The 20512-nt window shown below is 35.0% G+C and overlaps 1 long non-coding RNA gene across 1 annotated transcript; it reads left to right on the forward strand.

Moving 5' to 3' along the window:
* The first annotated feature begins 10745 nt into the window (after positions 1-10745).
* LOC129922071 (uncharacterized) lies at positions 10746-15613 on the forward strand. The gene is made up of 4 exons (XR_008774074.1): positions 10746-11828; positions 12189-12386; positions 13069-13182; positions 14416-15613. It is a non-coding gene; the product is annotated as an uncharacterized LOC129922071 (long non-coding RNA).
* The last annotated feature ends 4899 nt before the right edge of the window (positions 15614-20512 follow it).

Below are 20512 nucleotides of genomic sequence, written 5' to 3' on the forward strand. Positions count from 1 at the left end.
GAAAAGTAGATCTACTTCCTGGTGTGCCCATAAACAAACTACGTAGTACGCTGGTACTCAAAAGTACGTAAATACCCGAAGAGAAGATTTATTTATATAGGCTACTAGATTTTAATTTATTACAACTTGAACTGTCTCCACTATGTAGATTTAGATTATAGTCTAAGATCTAGATCTATCTAGCCTAGAAAATTGTTACACTTGAAAAAAGGGGTGTTCCTAACATAATTAATTTGAGCCGTCGATAGTTCTTTGTAGTTTTTGGAGTGGCATAAGACATATTTTGTAGTACGAAAAAAACGTATCTTAATTATTATTTTTTTTTTAAATAGCGAGTCATTCAAACTTGTAATTTCCACGATTATTGCACTATCTTATCTTATCTTATATAATACAGACGTTACTTCAAAAAAGAAGATGATTACGTCCTACGCGTCATGCATTTAGTCATGCATATTAACCAATGACTTAAATTCTGCCAAGTCACTGGTTTTCCTGGCTAGCTATATTCTATAACCTACCAGTGATGCCCAACCTAATTCGGCCCGCAGGCCTTTATAATTTCCTACAATCGTCTCGCGGGCCACATGAACGAAAAGTTATAAAATGAAATGAAATTGTTCTGAAACTATTTTGGTAGAAACCTATGGATTTGATACTTAATTATAGGTTATTTGACAATTATACTTTTTTTACGCGTTAGACACCATGATTATCTCTCTACTTAAATGTGAGCAACACCGGCTCATGTTGTGGTCTCTTTTTGATAAATATTTCCATGGATCCTCCAATATTTAAACATAGTTTAACCATTTTTTATTCGCGGCTCAAACCAAGAATGCCACAATATTAATTTTATAATGCCGTTTTTATGTTGTTGTTTTATCAAACAGCCACACCTTCTTTCTAAAATAAATATGTTGGCTTATTATCATGTTCATAAACACACAAATGTTAAAGTTGTTAAGGCTTCCGCGCGGTGTTGATGCTTGGCAATATGTCTAGTGTAGATCTGACTGGAAGTAACGCTGAACTCAACTAGGCATACTTCAGTAACACCGGCGAAAGGCCGAAACAATCAAATATGTAGTCGACGCTGATATGTTGTTCTATAAAGATATTTAATATTCAAGAAGGGAATCGTCCGATGTCAGCTATGTCCGTAAATCCGTATATCTATTGTACTCAAGTCTACTACTCTACAAAAAGCGTCTTCTTTTAGCGTCGCTTAGAGCGTTCTTCTTTTTTAAAGATCTGTCACGTCACTTGTCGCTAATTAAAACTTCATGGTACCAATCCATCAGAGAAAAAGTGGTGGCCCAAACGTAGGTAAAGATACATTTTTTCATATTTTTTTCTGTTTGGAAGGTAGATTTCTACAATTAGTGCCGACGTTTCGGCGGGCCGGATGGAACTACGTCCGGCCCGCGGGCCGTAGTTTGGGCATCACTGTTCTATACTATATGGTCCAATCTCTTGGGAGAATTCGTTTCCATGTTGTCTAAAAGCGCTCAGCCAAAACAATTTTAACACACATCATAGAGTAATTAAAATTTCCTTTTTGATTGGAGTAGCACAATGATCAAAATCACTCAGAAGGAAAAGCAATGACCTGGCAAATACTAAATCACTAATTATCTTATCTTATATAATACAGAAGTTACTTCAAAAAAGATGATTACGTCCTAAGCATCATGCATTCAGTCATGCATATTAACCAATGACTTAAATTCTGCTAAGTCACTGGTTTTCCTGGCTAGCTAAGGCAACCCATTCCATGCTCTAATAGCACTAGGGAAGAAGGAGTATTTGTACAAATTTGTCCTAGCATGTGAGATGAGGAATGTGCCTTTATCTTTGTGTCTTTCTAAGTATTTTATTATTAGTTATTATCATAACTGTATTCTCACAGGCAGTAATTATATTTTGAAATAACGTCTGTAATTAATCAGATAAGACAGACGCAGTCGACGAAAAAAAAAAAAGAATTTAGACCCCAGAGAACCTGCTTTTTATGCATAAGTTGTGGCAAAATATGCAGGTCGCAACGGGGTCTGCTTGGCCACGTTAAATGCGGCATAGTCACATAATCTTCGGAATCAAAGACAAACAGATGAGTGTGTATGAAGTTACTATGAAGCAAGCAGCTCGTGATCTCGTATGATGTAACCTTTTCTCGCTGCTATAACACATCTGACCAGAGATTGGTGTGCTGTTAATGAACAGAAGACCACAGTTGCAATAGGCCTACTTATCCATTCTCGCCCCATCTCTTCATTTGTATGTTTCAATAGTAATTATGAAATTTTTAGAAAAGATAGGGCTGATAATCATGGAGGAGTTCTTTTAGCAATAAAAAACACTCTTATAGCAGAAGAAATTACCTTACCTAACTCAAAAAATGTAGAATCAACATTTTGTAAAATTAATACCACCTCAACATCCCTAATAATAGGCAGCATTTACAGACCACCAAATTCTAGTTTAGAATACATGCAGGAACTATGTAATCAGATTACTACACTTAAAGAGACAAATAAAAATGCAGTTTTTTGGATTATGGGTGATTTCAACCTACCTGATATAAATTGGAAAACACTAACCATAGATAAACACCAAAACCTTAAGGACATAAATGAGCTTTTCATAGCAACTTTACACAACCTAAGTTTAGATCAAATCATTAAAAAGCCAACTAGATTAAACAACACATTAGATCTCTTCTTAACCAACAGACCTGGATTAGTAGTTGATTATGAAATTATCCCTGGTCTATCAGACCATGAGATCATAAAAATACACAGTCAGATAAAAGCAGTAGCCAATACAAAACCCAAAAGAAAAATCTTACTCTGGAATAAATGTAACCTAACACAACTACACCAAGCTGCACTAAACTTTCAACAAACATTCTTATTAGAAAAAGACATTAACCAACCAGTCGATGACCTCTGGAATTTCATTAAAAACCATCTTGAAAGCATAATAGAAAATCATATACCAACTAAATACACATCAAACAAAATAAATAAATGCTGGTTTAATAATAGACTAAAGAAGCTTTGTAAACAGAAGGAAAACCTCTATAGAAAATTTAAAGAAACTAATGCAGAAAGAGTTTACAAAAAGTATATAAAAATTAAACACTTAACCCAAAAAGTAAGCAGACAGCTGCAGAGTGAATACATAAAAAATGTAATATCTAAAGATAACAACAAAAACCTATGGTCATACATTAAGTCTAAGAAAATGGAAACAACAGGCGTAGCGCCATTAAAAGATGAACATAACATAATACATAATGATAATGAAACTAAAGCAAACATTCTAAACAAATACTTTGCATCAGCATTCTCAGCCCCAGGAGACAAAGACATATTACTGAATTTGAACCAAGTAGACAACATAGAAGATATAGTAGTACAAGAAAATGGAATTCAAAAACTATTAGCCAACACCAAACCAAATAAAGCTTCTGGACCTGATGGTATTCCAGCTAGATTACTCAAAGAACTAAGTAATGAGCTAGCCCCAGTGTTCAAAATACTCTTTCAGGCTTCACTTAACCAGGGCAGAGTACTAAAGGACTGGAAAGAAGCTAATGTCACCCCCCTATTTAAAAAAGGAGAAAAATCTGACCCAGGGAACTACAGACCAGTATCACTTACCAGCATCACATGTAAAATCCTAGAACACATAATATGTAGCAACATCATAAACCACTTAGACAAACATAATGTCCTCACACCATACCAACATGGCTTTAGGAAATATAGATCATGTGAAACACAACTAATAGGACTAATTGATGATTTTTCAAAAGGTTTAGATAATAGTGAACAAATAGATGCTATCTTACTAGATTTTTCTAAGGCTTTTGACAAAGTTCACCACCATAGTTTGCTTAAAAAATTAAAATATTTCGGCATTAATGGTCCACTGCATCAGTGGATTAAAGACTTTCTGATAGGGAGAGAACAAACTGTAATAATAAATGGCTCTAAATCAACACCGATAACAGTAAACTCAGGTGTACCTCAAGGTACAGTCTTGGGTCCACTACTATTTTTAATTTACATAAATGATTTACCAAATTGCATTAGTTCAGGAACAAAAGTCAGATTATTTGCAGACGATTGCATAATATATAGAACAATAAAAACAACACAAGACACAGATATTTTACAAAGAGAATTAGATGAATTACAGAAATGGGAATCAAATTGGAGCATGTCTTTCCACCCAGAAAAATGTCAGTTGTTAAGAGTAACAAAAAAACTAAAACAAATTAATTCCACTTATCTTATTCATGGCAAACCAGTATCACAGACTAAAAACGCAAAATACCTAGGTGTTATAATAAATGAAAAACTATCATGGAATCCACATATTGATGAAACTACAAAAAAATCAAACAAAGCATTAGGATTTATTAAAAGAAATTTCTATAAATCAAATAAGAACATAAAACTAAAATGTTACTTAACCTTGGTTAGGCCAATAATAGAATATGCATCCTCCGTTTGGGACCCCTCAACTCAAGAAAACATTAAGAAACTGGAACAGACACAAAATAGAGCAGTGAGATTCATAACAAACGAATATTCACATTTGACTAGAGTAACACCTTTAGTAAAATCACTAAATTTAGAAAGCCTTCAGGACAGAAGGCTCAAAAGTAAAGTAGCAATCATACATAAAACACTGAACCATAATCTTCAAATACAAAAACAAAATTTAATAAAATACTCTGAAAGACACAAAGATAAAGGCACATTCCTCGTCCCATATGCTAGGACAAATTTGTACAAATACTCCTTCTTCCCTAGTGCTATTAGAGCATGGAATGGGTTGCCTGAGCTAGCCAGGAAAACCAGTGACTTGGCAGAATTTAAGTCATTGGTTAATATGCATGACTAAATGCATGACGCGTAGGACGTAATCATCTTCTTTTTTGAAGTAACGTCTGTATTATATAAGATAAGATAAGATAAGATGTGTTGGAAAAAAAGAGGGTGCGAGTCAACACCTACGAAATAGAGACGGAGGTCGGTCTGCACGACTGGTTTAAAGTCCCCGAGATTGTGGGCGCCTGGCTGGATCTCAGAATTCAGGGTCACGTCTAAACTTGTATCAACTACTTGTTATAATAATGGGGTAATTAGCAGAAGTAAAACATGTAGAAAATCGTTAGGAAGCATAATTAGACTTTTTTTTTTAAACTGAATTTGTGGAACTACTCAATGAAAGCAATTATGCTTTGTCTCTTGTTTTTAGTATTATAAAAAGTATCCTTTTAGATCTCACCATTTGTAGGTCAGAAGATGTAAAGGCCATTGTTTTCAGGGCCGGATTTAAGTGAGATCATGCCGGGCTACAGCCTCTATAAAAAAAAAAGAAAAATATTACCGAATAATGACGGATCGACTACCAAAAACCTTACCATCCACAAAATCAAGACTGTAGGCTAACACTCTTTAAAACTAAATATGCATTTAAATATTGTTTTTAAAATGAGATTAAATTAATTTCTTCTAAAATATGGCATCATTTTGGATATAATAATAAGTACCGGTATTGTTATTCATAATAATCATAAGTCTTTTTAAAGCTTTTCGAAAAAGTGTTTGGGACTTAACAAAATCCTGCCCCGGGGCCTGCATATATTTTAATCCGGCCCTGTCTGTTTAAAAGCCAACGCTTAACGATAGTGCCATGTGGCCAGCACAACGACCAGCCTCCTTTACCCCGCTCCATTAATGCCAAGTACCCATTAGAGTTGTGTAGACACAGGCGTCATAATTATCACGAAATTAAAAATACCAGTCTTCATAAATTCTTGATGAGAACCCTAGGAAGCCAAGTGCTTCACCACACAGGTACTTATCCCCCCTTGGAGTTTTTAGAGTGGATAAAACAAAATGGAGCTGGGGTTGTAGCTCATAGTGCAGCCACCCACGTTCCCCTGTGTCGACCAACTGACATTTATACTGTTACGAAGTGTCCAGTTCGGTTGACTCATCGAACAGCTCCGTGTTAGTCTCACATTTCGTCCCGCGCCATAGACGTCTGCCAGTCTACCATCACAACAGTCTATGGCAGGGGTTCTCAACCTGTGGGTCGCGACCCCCCTTGGGGGGTCGATCGACGATTTGCCAGGGGGTCGCCTAAGACCATCGAAAATATGGATTGTTACTGTCTACTCTTCTATTGCTGTATGTGTGTGTTAGAGGGGGGGGGGTCGCATCAGAGTGGGAGATAGTAAAAAGGGGTCGCCGAGCATAGAAGATTGAGAACCGCTGGTTTATGACGTAATCTTCTCTGCTTGAGATTTTTTTTTTACTGGTTGCGCTACATCGAAGAAGGTCACGGAGAGTTCATAAGGCTGTCTTTCCCGAGCGGGTCCTTCGCAATCAGTGCAGAAGTCGGCTCAGTGCAAAACATCGTGATTTAATATAGACCACGGCGACTCGTGCCAAAAAGTGAATGGTCTGACCCAGTGCTTTTTATTTTTGTAAAAAGAAAATAGATGCCGGCACTCGTGATGGATTGCCTTACTTTTAGCTATTTATAATTTTTTTTTGCCCACATCGGCGTACCGTCAAAAAAAAAAAAAGTAATGGTCATACCATATCGCCCCTTTTCCCAAAATAAATTATTCAAAATCAGATCTGGGCTTTTTTGTTATCAAACATAAAACAAATTATCTTTTACCTACAATCACTGACTGGTATATTGTTAATTACCAACATTGAATCAGGGCCGGCCTTAGGCCTATGCGGTCGCAGTGGGCCCCGCGCTTTCTTAGGCCCCGCGCTAATTCTAAGTGTAAATTAGTAAATTAAACCAATATAACATATATAAATAACAGGGTTTCCGTGGCCTCCTGAGTTTCAAGGATCTCCAGGAAATCTCCTGAAAAGGCAAAATATACGAAAAAGTCCTTGAAATTTCCTGAAAAATGGACAAGATTGTAATTTTTTGGGTGCCAATAAATAAAAACAGCATTATGACTATGAGCTTTCATTTAATAAAAAATTATTTTCTAATTTAAAAAATCTTAATTTTGACATTATGCTAAACCTAGGCGCAATCCGTTTCGCATAGGGCCCCGCAATTGCTAAGACCGGCCCTGCACTGAATCATTGCTACACTACTGATTACCTACAATTGTGTACTCATCCTCTTTTTTGAAGTAACGTCTGTATTAGATAAGAAAAATACGAATTATTGATTGGTAAATTACCTAGTAGGCTATTTACAATGATTGATTGGTACACAGACATAAATTATGAGCCGATTATTTGTTTTTAATCTATGTTTTAAAGACATTTATTATAAACTTGTTATCTGATTGGATATTCTAACTCCCCCACCCCTAGCGACGACACTAAAACTTGACACTCAGACATGACAGGTAGTAAGAGTTGTCTGCGTGGATGTGCAGACGTCTGGTGGCCTTATTCTTTCCCCTACGTGTACTAGCACAAGGTCAAGGTTATTAATGGTTGGAGATGTCGTTGCATACTTGGTGTTGCTTTGTGAGAGACATGAAATCTTTCCAGCCCAATAATATTACGATACCGCTACTACAATAAATTGTTAAATTTCATATTTTTAAATAGATCTCGGTAGAAATGTTAGTGGAAGCAGGTGAACAGCGGGTAGAGAACCTTTTGTCTGTTTATTTTAGTATGGTTTTTTCTTTAAATACTTTTTAGAAATGTTTTTTTTTTATATGTTTTTTTTATGCTTTTTAAAAATGTTTTTTTTATGCTTTTTAAAAATGTTTTTTTTTTATTTAAAAAAATGTTTTTTTTATGATTTAAAAAAATGTTTTTTTTTTATGATTTAAAAAAATGTTTTTTTTAAATGCTTTTTTAAAATGTTTTGTTACGTTTTTTTATGTTTTTGTTGCGTTTTTTTAATGTATTTTTTTTTTACTCTCCAGGTTGAGAATGCAAGGTACAGCTGACCTCCCCCCCCCCCCGTCCAAAAAGTCCGACACGCCGTTCCACAAAGGGGACCGTCATCAGAGACCTGCGGCTGGAGTGGTGGTCCTTTGTTGCTGTTACAGAATAGGAATAGGAAGAACTTCTCTGTGGTCTGCGCGGCCGCTTTTAGCTATTGGGGTCTGAGAACATGTGCAACTTATCTGGAGCTCCAGGGTCACTCCTGGCCGTCAACTAATTAACTAATGTGAACTTCGACGAAGATTCAATGACAATTCGTTCACAACCATAATTAGTTCACCGGACAAGGAGTTTATCGACAAACGGCTCACGTGACAAATGGCGCGAAAAGCACACCAGGTCATGACTACGACGAGAGAAAGAGTGGGAAAGAGAGAGTGGGTAAGAGAGAGGAAAAAAAGAGAGAGAAAGAGATAGAACCAGTGGCGTAGCTAGGGTGAGGGAGGAGGGGGGAGAATTTGAGGGGCCCCCAGATGAGTGTTTTTTTACATTGAATATTAAATAGTACGCAAAATGCAGGGGCCCCCAAAGTGGTCAAGACTCCCCCGAGCCCCCAAATGACGGAAAATTCATAGCTACGCCCCTGGATAGAGTGAATGAATGAAGAGAGAATTAGAGAGAGATTAAGACTTAGAGGGGAAAAGAAAGAGAGGAAGAAAAAGAGAAATTGGTGCCCTGCCACAAATAGAATCTTTCGTCATCTTCAGCCCATCGTACAAATATTCGTGCCCCTAATGACACTCGCCCAGGGTCCCGCCCAATGCCTTTGATTATTTTTTCTTGTAGTAGTATATTTTCAATTTATTTTCAAATAAAGTGTTGTAGAAACAAAGGGAGATACTAGAATCAAAGCATATCAGACGACGAGAGAGAGAGAGAAATACAAAGAGAGAGAATGAGAGAAAGACAAATTTAGAGATGTTGACATTGTGTTTATGTGTATGTGTTTGTATGTAGAGTTAGTCCCCTTGGTAAGAAAATTCTAATTGTTGTGTTAAGTATGTTATGTAAGAGTCTGTTATTGAAGAGTTTGATGCACACAACGTCTGGTGTTGAATCTAGGAAATTTAGGCACCGGATAGTTTGGCACTTTTCGACAAGGCGAAAAATTAGGCACTCTTTAATACCGAACTTAATTTTGAACATGATTTCCAGCGTACGATCAACCATATGCGTACGCTGCCGCCTCTTTTGATTTTACTGAAAAACCTCGGAAAAACATAAGTCATGTTTCAGAGGTCACCCAATGAAATCTACTCAGCCCCAAAGATCACTGTGAATGGACAGCCTCTTAACGTGGTAGACCACTTATCTGGGAAGCATAGTATCAAATGACGCATCGCTTTTATACGTCTACAAGTGAGAGTGTGGCGAAATAAATCACTCCGCCTGCCTTCAAAATCAGTTTCTACCAAGCATTGGTTCTCTCAACCTTGTATAATCACAAACCATTCATATCACCATTGAATAGTCCATTCAATCAAATGATAGCGAAACTTAACGCTGTAAAACGAAACGAGACCATTTACATAATAGAGGTTCCCAACTTCCCATAATTCAATAGTTATCCAACCCCAGTGCCGTATTTAAATTGAAAAGGCCCGGATCTGTTTTACGGACCGGAGATGCCAGCTAGGAATCACTGCCATAATTAATATATCCAGACATCCCCCATTCATACGCCCAATGAACTAGTAAAGTTCCCCTTTCAGACATTGCGATCTATAGGGCAGATCGATGTAATGGTCATCTGTTTATGTAGCCCACGATTAACGAGTGTCTCATGTGGCCAGCACAACGATCAACCGCCTTTACTTTTCCCCAACTAAAAATCAGGTACTATTAGAGCTGGTTGGACATCTAGAAATTAAGAATCCCAGTCTTCACCAAGATTTGAACCCAGGGCGCCAGGTGTGTTAGAAAAAGGAAAGAGTTTATAATATATAGTTAATTATATCATTTATGCATAGAAACAAGCGTGCAGCACCGGTTTAAGCAAGTGTAAGAAAAAAAAATCTCAAAATACTAAGTTGGCAACATCTCTGTAACATCATTGAAAACAAAATGGCAGCGTGCTGAGCAACCTTGACTTCGCTAATGGTAATGGCACTAATGCTTTTTTGTTGATGTCATATAGATGTAATACAAAATACAAGGACATCTTTTTAAAACACTATTAATTGTATTTAAAAAAAATATTTTTTAAATTTTCGGTGAAACGTTAATTTTTGACGCTCATCTTCATGATTACCTAGATCTATAAATAATTTTAAATTTATTATTTTATTTTAAATATCATTCAATCATTGATGATTGAGTCGTGACATCATTCATTCATTGTCCATTGATTATGATTATGGCATGGCTTCTAAACTAAAACTGCTGTAATTTGGAAGTTCAAAATATATATACAAAGATTTTATGTAGGAATGTAGGCCTATTGAAAAAAAAAAACCATCAAAAAGAGATTTTTTTCTTTATATGTAAATTTGATGCTTTAAAAAAAATAGTAGATGATTCTAGCTAGGGCTAGACTTCTATCACTATCATCTACTGATCTAGCATTACTAGATTAGTGTATAGATCTAACTTCAAGATCTAGAACTAAATCTAGAGTATATAATTTGGATTTAGGTCTAGACTAGACCTAAATTTAGATAAAATCTAATTATAATCTAATATTAGTAATATCTAGTTAACTAGTAGTTTTAGTGACAATCTATTCCTAGACAAGTTAAAAGTCTAGACTTAGAGACTATTGTGAGTATGTCTAGATCTCTGATACTTAATACTTACTAGTTTCTATATTAGACCTAAATATAGATAGATGTAAATTGATGGATCTACTCTGTTACTATTATCATAGAATTAAAATGACATCTTGACTAGATCTAGATAATCTAGTATAAAAATCAGTCTTAGCTACTATTAGTTAGAAGATTCTATCCAGTTAACTAGTTCTATATTTGGTAAGATCTACTGACTACTCTGTCAGCCAATAAATATTTAGATCTATTAGATCTTTTATTTGAAATAGAGTTAACTTTTAACATAGGTGCTACAAAGTTTGATTTATACTAATATATATAGTTCGTCCATCGTGGTTCGATGATGACCACTTTGTCATCCAGGGGGCTGGTGCTTTGCACAGGGGTTTTATGCCTCCTCATGTGGCTGGTGAGACCTATGTGAGCCCGGAATGTTCGGCTGCACACTGGGCAGGTTATTCCAGCTGGAGCTAGTGTCGTTTGTCTTGCTTTTCTTTTCTGGCGTTTTTCTTCTGCCTGCGTTGTTCTTTTTTCCTCAGCAACCTGTGCGCCAGTTTTCACAGCGTAACGCCATGATGCTCTGTCGTGTGCCTCTGTCTCCCAGGTGCCAGGGTCTATGCTGAACGCCTTCAGAGAAGCTTTGAGGGTGTCCCTGAAGCGCTTTCTTTGCCCACCTTGCGAGCGCTTTCCTTCGCTTAGTTGGCCATACAAGTCGTTTTGGGATGCAGTGGTCTTCCATTCTGTAGACGTGACCTGCCCATCGCAGCTGGGACTGCATCAGGATTGTGTGGATGCTTTGCAGACACGCTCTTCGAAGGACTTCTGTATCTGGTATTTTGTCTTGCCATTTGACATTTAGTATTTTTCTCAGACATGTCATGTGGAAGCGGTTTAGTCTCTTTGCATGTTTACTGTACACTGTCCATGTTTCTGAGGCATAGAGCAATGTAGGGAGGATGACGGCTCTATAGACCCCTAGCTTGGTGTTTGTGGTGATACCACGTCTGTTCCAGACATTTGTAGACAGTCTGCCATAGGATGCACTGGCCTTGGCGATACGCAGGTCGATTTCACTACCTACTAGTAGGTAGGCCTATCTATGTGCATGTTATATATAAAAAAAATGAAATGTTCAAACATGCGTGTAGATTATCGTTATTTAAGTAAAAGCTTTAAAGCTTAGAATTTATAGTTTGTATTTATGTATATATATATATATATCGCTAAATGTTTTATTTATGTTGTGAAGATATAAGAGGCATCATGCTTGCAGGTTTTTTGGGGTTGCCAACCCCCCCTTGCAGGCAAATCGGGGCTCTGTTGCTTGCATCCATGTATTAACTTTGACTTACTGATTATCTATGATGTGTCTGGAATTATTATGTGTGCAGGATCTAAATTGTGGTGACCCATTCTGATTATTGTAAAAATGTTTTACATGTTTCAGATGTTCCTTCAGAGTTGAAAACAACTACATTCTAGCTCGAACGTCCCACAAGAAGATGTGGGGTGGCTGCAGGCAGGGGTCTAACCTAGGATCATGGAGACCACCAAACAATAGTCCAGAGTGTATATGATTGATTGAGTAGACAAAGAAGGGATGGATTACTGGAGCTAAAAGAAGGCATAATTTAACAACATTGGGGTAAGTTTCCGTAGCTGCACCTACACTTTCTATGTACTTATGTAATGGTTTTCTCTTGACTGTTTTTTGTTTTTTTTGTTGGTCTTTCTATTACATACACAGTTTAGTTCATAATATAAAGATATTTATATTGAACTCTATATGAAAAAGTTTATGTTAATATGTATTACAAGTGCTATGCCCCTTTGCTTGGGCTTGAAATGCCCTCTGTGAGAAATGAGTTAGCCTTAGTCAAGATAGCAACATAATAAACAACATTCTTGAAAATGAACTCTACAAAATGAATGTTTGTTCTAGTTTCTACTAGCTTCTACTAGCCTTTATTAACAGTTGACAGTCTAGATTTTACTTTTCTGTTGAATGAAATTTAGATGTTTATTTATTTATTATTTTTCTTTGGTTTATCATAACATAAAGCTTGCTCAGTGCTCAGTTTAATCTCTTTGGGGAACATGTGGGGAGAAGCAGTATTTGGGAGATTTCCATGCTGTTTCCAACCCTTACTTAAACCTTTCTGCAACATAGCTCAATCCAAATCTAAATTGAAAATTTATGAAAATGTATGGTGCTTACTGGAATTCTAAATCCAGCCCCCTTGAAAGGTAGCCAACTGGTGTATGCCACTCAGCCCCACAGGGACTTTGTATAAATCTAACAACTAATTTTAATTTATCTTCATCAGATATGGAATGAGAGAGGCTATAGTGTTTATTATATAAATATGTAGGCCTCAGCTGGGGCTGCGCAGCCATGGGAAATACTGCATTCCTCACTTATCTTGGGACTTATTATAAAGGTAATTGTCTACATTTTATACTATACTGTCTTTATAAGACATACTGTATAATAATACTTGTATATTTTTGGAAAAAGTGAAGATCTTTGTTTTACCAGATCATATTGGATGTATCTGATAGTTGTCAAAGAGTTAAAGATTAGTTTCTTGTCATCAAAAGGCATCACTTATTCTATAGGGAATCATTGTAGAAATGATATAAAAAGTATTCTGACTTTTAATGTATATTGACATTTTTTCTCAAGTGATCATAAGGACAATCTTCTATAACTTTTAAACTTATCAAAATATTTTTTGAATATATAATAAACCAGATGGTTCATAAATAAATTGATTATTGAAATTCAACAGATTGTATATTTAGGGTCATATTTTCCAAATCATTTTTGTTTTTGAAATTATTAGTTCTGTTAGAAGGCCTGCATACAACATTTACCAGACATCTTTGTTATCTCTCTCTTTGCAGACTTTGAGAAATGCATTAGATTTAAATGGCTTTTAAAAATATTTTAATTATAGCACATGATGGAGGATGGGATATTGCTCATGACATCTTAAAAGATAAAAAAAAATGAGCTAAATCTGTTTATGCTATTGGGTATGTTGGTTAACGTTTTTTACTCCCCAAAACTAGTGATGACGAGATAGAAACAGATAAAAAGACAACACCACATAATTATTTTCAATTTTCCCTAATGCCATTAGAGAGGGGGAATGGGATGCCTCAATCAGCCAGGAAAACCAATGACTACTAGAGTTGAAGTAACTTATTAACATGCATGACTTGATTGATCATGAAATGCATAGGACATAATTATATTCTTTTTTGAAGTAATGCCTGAAACCTAGAAGATATGAAGATTGTGTTGTCTTGTTCTTTTTGGTCTTCATCTGTGCCTTGTGTCTGTGGGTTCCCATCTGAAGCCTGAATAGCTCTTTTGTTGGCATTTTTTATTTTAGGTGTAACTTGTGTATTGTTCACTATTTATTAAGTTTTGAAAGTGGTTTTCTGAGTTTGGAAAGACCTAATCAACTTTCTAACAAACATCTCTGCTAGCTTGTAGACATCTAGGTGAACATATAAGGATATCTAGCATGTAATAAATTCTATGAAACTTTTAAAAGAATAAGTATATTATTATGAGGTTGTTTTAGGAATAAAGGCATATATTAATATATTTAAATAGTTTTTACATTTTGGAAAGTGTTATGCAAAAGTGATTCTGTTCACAGCTGCCATTATCCAAGGACATATGATTCTCTGGAGGCTTACATCACTGGAAAAATTCTTTGGGCCCCTGAAGATTACAGTACATGTAATGCTGCAAATGGAGGAGGATGCTGGGCCAGGGTAAACACTCCATAACATAATGGCATAGTGAATGAAATAACATTTTATTTTAGTGTATAATAGTTGTAATTTTAGTCTAAAATATTTAATAAATGTTACAGTATAAACCAGTTGTCACAATGCACATTCAGCCAAAGTTAAAAATTCTTGAATAAAGTTATCTCTATTGTACTTAAGCTAGCTATATCCTGTATAGGCAAAAGATTGGCAGCAATTCTCTCTGCAAATGATGATGTGCTGATTCATAATGGAACATTTGATTTTTTTAATTGGGGGGGGGGGGGGGAAGGACTTGCTAAGTGGTTAAATGCAGCTATTTTGAGCTAGAGTTTTCAGGTTCAAATCTTGGTCAAGATTGTTTTTGAATTTCAGGATCATAGAGTGCCTCAAGTCTGTGCAATTTTAATGACATTAGTTGGGGAGAGTAAAGAAGGTTTATCATTGTGCTGGCCATATCATGATACCTTTATAACTGTAGGCCACAGAAACAGATGACATTTACATCATCTGCCCTATAGATTGCAAGTTTTAAAAGGCATTCTTATTACATTTTAATCCGCAACTATTCTAAAAATTATAATCATTTTTTCAGACATTTTTTCTTTTCTGAGCCACTAAATTGAGGATTATGTTAAATCAACAATTGATTTTAAAATAATATTTCTAATTTACTTTGATGCAAGAAAAAGCTAATATTATAAGCAATACTTACTTTATTTAAATTATGCACTTTTATAAAGTATGCTAAGCAGGCTTAAACAAAGCATAAAAAAAGAATATTTGCTATTGATCTTTTAGAAAATGGGGCTATGGAATATACAACTATATATTTGTTATAATTTTAATGAAGGTTTTTTTGTTTTTAGATTTTATCCTCAAATTTAAATCAAAACTATGTCAATAGCTATATGTCTTCATAAGTTATAACTAATTTAACATGTATTTATCTTTGGAATGTTTGTAAATTGTTTTACATGTTTCGGATGTCCTTTCAGAGTTGAAGATAGTTTACTTCCTAGTGATTGCTGAGATTGCCTACTTTCTGAACTATTATTTGATGTAATAAATATTTGTCTGCCAGAGAGGAGTTTGTGATTATTTTATCCATAATATGTGATGTGTTTAATTAAGAATACAAGAACACTACATCAAGGCCAGAAGAGGCCTTAATACCATTCAATCAACATTCACACCACTCAAGATGGTACAAATGGTTAGATTGAGAATGGTAATGTCTTAGTGTCAATAATTACATTGAGAATAGCAATGTCTTAGTGTCAATGATTACATTGAAAATGGTAATGTCTTGTTGTCAATGGTAATGTCTTAGTGTCAATGATTAGATTGGAAATGGTAATGACTTAGTGTCAATGATTAGATTGAGAATGGTAATGTCTTAGTGTCAATGATTAGATTGGGAATGGTAATGACTTAGTGTCAATGATTAGATTGAGAATGGTAATGTCTTAGTGTCAATGATTAGATTGAGAATGGTAATGTCTTAGTGTCAATGATTAGATTGAGAATGGTAATGTCTTAGTGTCAATGATTAGATTGAGAATGGTAATGTCTTAGTGTAAATGATTAGATTGAGAATGGTAATGACTTAGTGTAAATGATTAGATTGAGAATGGTAATGACTTAGTGTCAATGATTAGATTGAGAATGGTAATGACTTAGTGTCAATGATTAGATTGAGAATGGTAATGACTTAGTGTCAATGGTTAGATTGAGAATGGTAATGTCTTAGTGTAAATGATTAGATTTAGAATGGTAATGACTTAGTGTCAATGATTAGATTAAGAATGGAAGGTCTTAGTGTCAATGATTACATTGAGAATGGTAATGTCTTAGTGTCAATGATTAGATTGAGAATGGTAATGTCTTAGTTTCAATGATTAAATTGAGAATGGTAATGTCTTAATGACAATGATTACATTGAGAATGGTAATGACTTAGTGTAAATGATTAGATTGAGAATGGTAATGACTTAGTGTCAATGATTAGATTGAGAATGGTAATGACTTAGTGTCAATGATTAGATTGAGAATGGTAATGACTTAGTGTCAATGGTTAGATTGAGAATGGTAATGTCTTAGTGTAAATGATTAGATTGAGAATGGTAATGACTTAGTGTCAATGATTAGATTGAGAATGGTAATGACTTAGTGTCAATGATTAGATTAAGAATGGAAGGTCTTAGTGTCAATGATTACATTGAGAATGGTAATGTCTTAGTGTCAATGATTAGATTGAGAATGGTAATGTCTTAGTTTCAATGATTAAATTGAGAATGGTAATGTCTTAATGACAATGATTACATTGAGAATGTTATGTCAATGATTACATTGAGAATGGTAATGTCTTGGTGTCAATGATTACATTGAGAATGGTAATGTTTTAGTGTCAATGATTACATTGAGAATGTTATATCAATGATTAGATTGAGAATGGTAATGTCTTAGTGTCAATGATTAGATTGAGAATGTTAATGACTTAGTGTCAATGATTAGATTAAGAATGGAAGGTCTTAGTGTCAATGATTAGATTGAGAATGGTAATGACTTAGTGTCAATGATTAGATTAAGAATGGAAGATCTTAGTGTCAATGATTAGATGAGAATGGTAATGACTTAGTGTCAATGATTAGATTAAGAATGGAAGGTCTTAGTGTCAATGATTAGATTGAGAATGTTAATGTCTTAGTGTCAATGATTAGATTGAGAATGGTAATGTCTTAGTTTCAATGATTAGATTGAGAATGGTAATGTCTTAGTGTCAATGATTTGATTGAGAATGGTAATGTCTTAGTGTCAATGATTAGATTGAGAATCTTATGTCAGTTTTTAGATTAAGAATGGTAATTTTTTAGTGTCAATGATTACATTGAGAATGGTAATGTCTTGGTGTCAATGATTACATTGAGAATGGTAATGTTTTAGTGTCAATGATTACATTGAGAATGGTAATGTCTTAGTGTCAATGATTACATTGAGAATGTTATGTCAATGATTAGATTGAGAATGGTTATGTCTTAGTGTCAATGATGAGATTGAGAATGTTAATGACTTAGTGTCAATGATTAGATTAAGAATGAAAGGTCTTAGTGTCAATGATTAGATTGAGAATGGTAATGTCATAGTGTCAATGATTACATTGAGAATCTTATGTCAGTTTTTAGATTAAGAATGGTAATTTTTTAGTGTCAATGATTACATTGAGAATGGTAATGTCTTAGTGTCAATGATTACATTGAGAATGTTATGTCAATGATTAGATTGAGAATGGTTATGTCTTAGTGTCAATGATTAGATTGAGAATGTTAATGACTTAGTGTCAATGATTAGATTAAGAATGGAAGGTCTTAGTGTCAATGATTAGATTGAGAATGGTAATGTCATAGTGTCAATGATTACATTGAGAATCTTATGTCAGTTTTTAGATTAAGAATGGTAATTTTTTAGTGTCAGTGATTACATTGAGAATGGTAATGCCTTAGTGTCAATGATTAGATTGAGAATGGTAATGCCTTAGTGTCAATGATTAGATTGAGAATGGTAATGCCTTAGTGTCAATGATTAGATTGAGAATGGTAATGCCTTAGTGTCAATGATTAGATTGAGAATAGTAATGACTTAGTGTCAATGATAAGATTGAGAATTGTTATGTTTAAGTGTCAATGATGACTGACTAAGTTTTGGAGGATTTCAGGAGGAGCATACCAGTTTACAGCAACTTCTATTAGTGACCATAAAAAGAGCAATGAAAAAAGGGCCTTAAAAGTTAATCACTTACAATTTTAGAAGCCCAACTACAAAGTACTGTTAAGTAGTAAACTCACTATAATTTTTATAATAATACTTTGAAAAAGTTTTCTCTATTAAATCAATTATTTTATAAGAGTTAAACATACATTCTCTATGAAGAAAATATGGTTACAGGAGGCGAATCACAATATAATCATCTGTAGTGTAAACAAAATGTTACTTCGTTACCAAAGATTTGTTAATTTTACACAAAAAAGCACAATGTCATTGTATTCACAAGAATTCATTCAATCTCGTTTTCACTATGCATGAAGATAAACATATTCACATTTTCTAAAGACTCTGGCGTTCAAAATTTTGCACAATGTCATTTTATTTGTACACGAAGGTAGCTGCAAAGTCTTGAAAAAAAAAAAAGACTATATCTAGATCATTAAATTAAGCTTGGTCTAAGACTACCTTGTTTCTCATTATATCTTTTACACTTTGCTAATCTACTTATAAGTCATTAAGCTGCTTGTCTTTGTAGCACTGGCAAAGATATATATATTGTAACGTTTCTCACTACCCAGATTCTCTGCAAACTGTACCACACGACACAACCAATTCAAAGAACTTGACAACTCAGGGCTGAGTAATAGTTTAATATCAAATATAGACATTACGATTAGGATTTTATAACATTAGCCAATTGCGATTGAACTTGGTCCGTGAACGAATAAAAAATTACGGTTGGGGTTCGATGCTTAGTGGAGAATCTTATTAGGGGGTTGCGGCACTAAAAAGTTTGAGAACCGCTGGCCTATCTCAAGAGTTGCCCTGGCTGTAAACGTCATTGTCTAGGGGATTGGGTAACTGGAAAGCGACTCTAAGCCTTAGTTAGCTTCTTGACGACAGAAACATCTTAACTTGTAAAAGTGTAAAAATGTTTGTAAAATGTTTTACATGTTTCGGATGTTCCTTCAGAGTTGAAGATAATTACTTCCTAGTCCAAACCTCCCGCAGGACGACGGGGGATGGGAGCGGGCAGGGTTTGAACCCGGGACCATCGATAAATCTGAACGACAGTCCAGCGTGCAAACCGCACGACCAGGCAGCCATCCAGCCAAAAGTGTAACATGAACATACAGGGCTAAATTTAACTATGTGAAGGCCCCCGGGGTAGAAATTTTGTAGAGCCCCGTACACTTTTTCAAAATCATAAATTAAAAAATCCACTTATTAATAATAAAACTATATGCCATGTTTTGGAAGAAATAAACAAAGTAGGCCTACTTGTAAATTTATTCTACTTTATACTTTATAGACTCTTAAACAAAATTTTTATTGTATTTTTTTAGTTAAACAAAGAAGGTACATTTAATTTATCTTTGAGTTTGTGGAGGGTAAGGTCCTGGTTTGAAGCACTGCCGTAGAGATTCGAAACTGCATTTCTAAGTTGTAAGCATGATACAAGCATACACTTCTTTCTTGTCAATCGTAAAATTTAAAGTTTTATCGGACACAATGTTCTAAACAAAAACCAACAAACATAAAAGTGGCCGAAACGTCAAAATTTTGAGACTTAAAATCTTGTGGAGGCCCCTTTCTTGTGGATTCACTGGGGCAGTAGCTCCACCATGTCCTGTCCTAAATCCGGCCCTATGAACATAGGCTACTCTTTAAATAGACACATCTCAGAACTTTATAGTTAATGAAACACTTTATTAACTATTCTACGTATTTACGTATTAAGTAGTACGTCCCGTACGCAGATAAACGCAAAAGAAAATACAACGCTCACCAACAAGGACTATCTACGATAAGACTTTCCTACTAATAAGCTCTCGACTTACTCAAACCCAAACTATAGTCTAAACTAACCCTCTGAAAGTATATGCACTCTCTCTCATTTGTGCCCCAGTCACCAACTCGCTCTCTCATCTGTCCTTACACACATTCACCTGGACCTGTTGACCAGGATCTTACAATCTCGTGCAACTATGAATTTAGCCCTACCATTATAATAACTAACACGGTTTGTTACACTGGTCTATAAAAGATTAGTTACTTTATGTAAGACTGGGTGTGTATGATGTGTCTGTCAGATGGACTAGTAAGCAATCAATGAAATAATTACACGTAAGTAACATATCCGGTGGCGCTATGGTTGAGTAGTTAAGTGCTTGACTTCAAAACCTGGGGTCCTGGGTTCGAGTCTTGGTGAAGACTG

This window comes from Biomphalaria glabrata, chromosome 12, assembly GCF_947242115.1.
Source record: "Biomphalaria glabrata chromosome 12, xgBioGlab47.1, whole genome shotgun sequence".
Classification (NCBI taxonomy): Eukaryota; Metazoa; Mollusca; class Gastropoda; family Planorbidae; genus Biomphalaria; species Biomphalaria glabrata.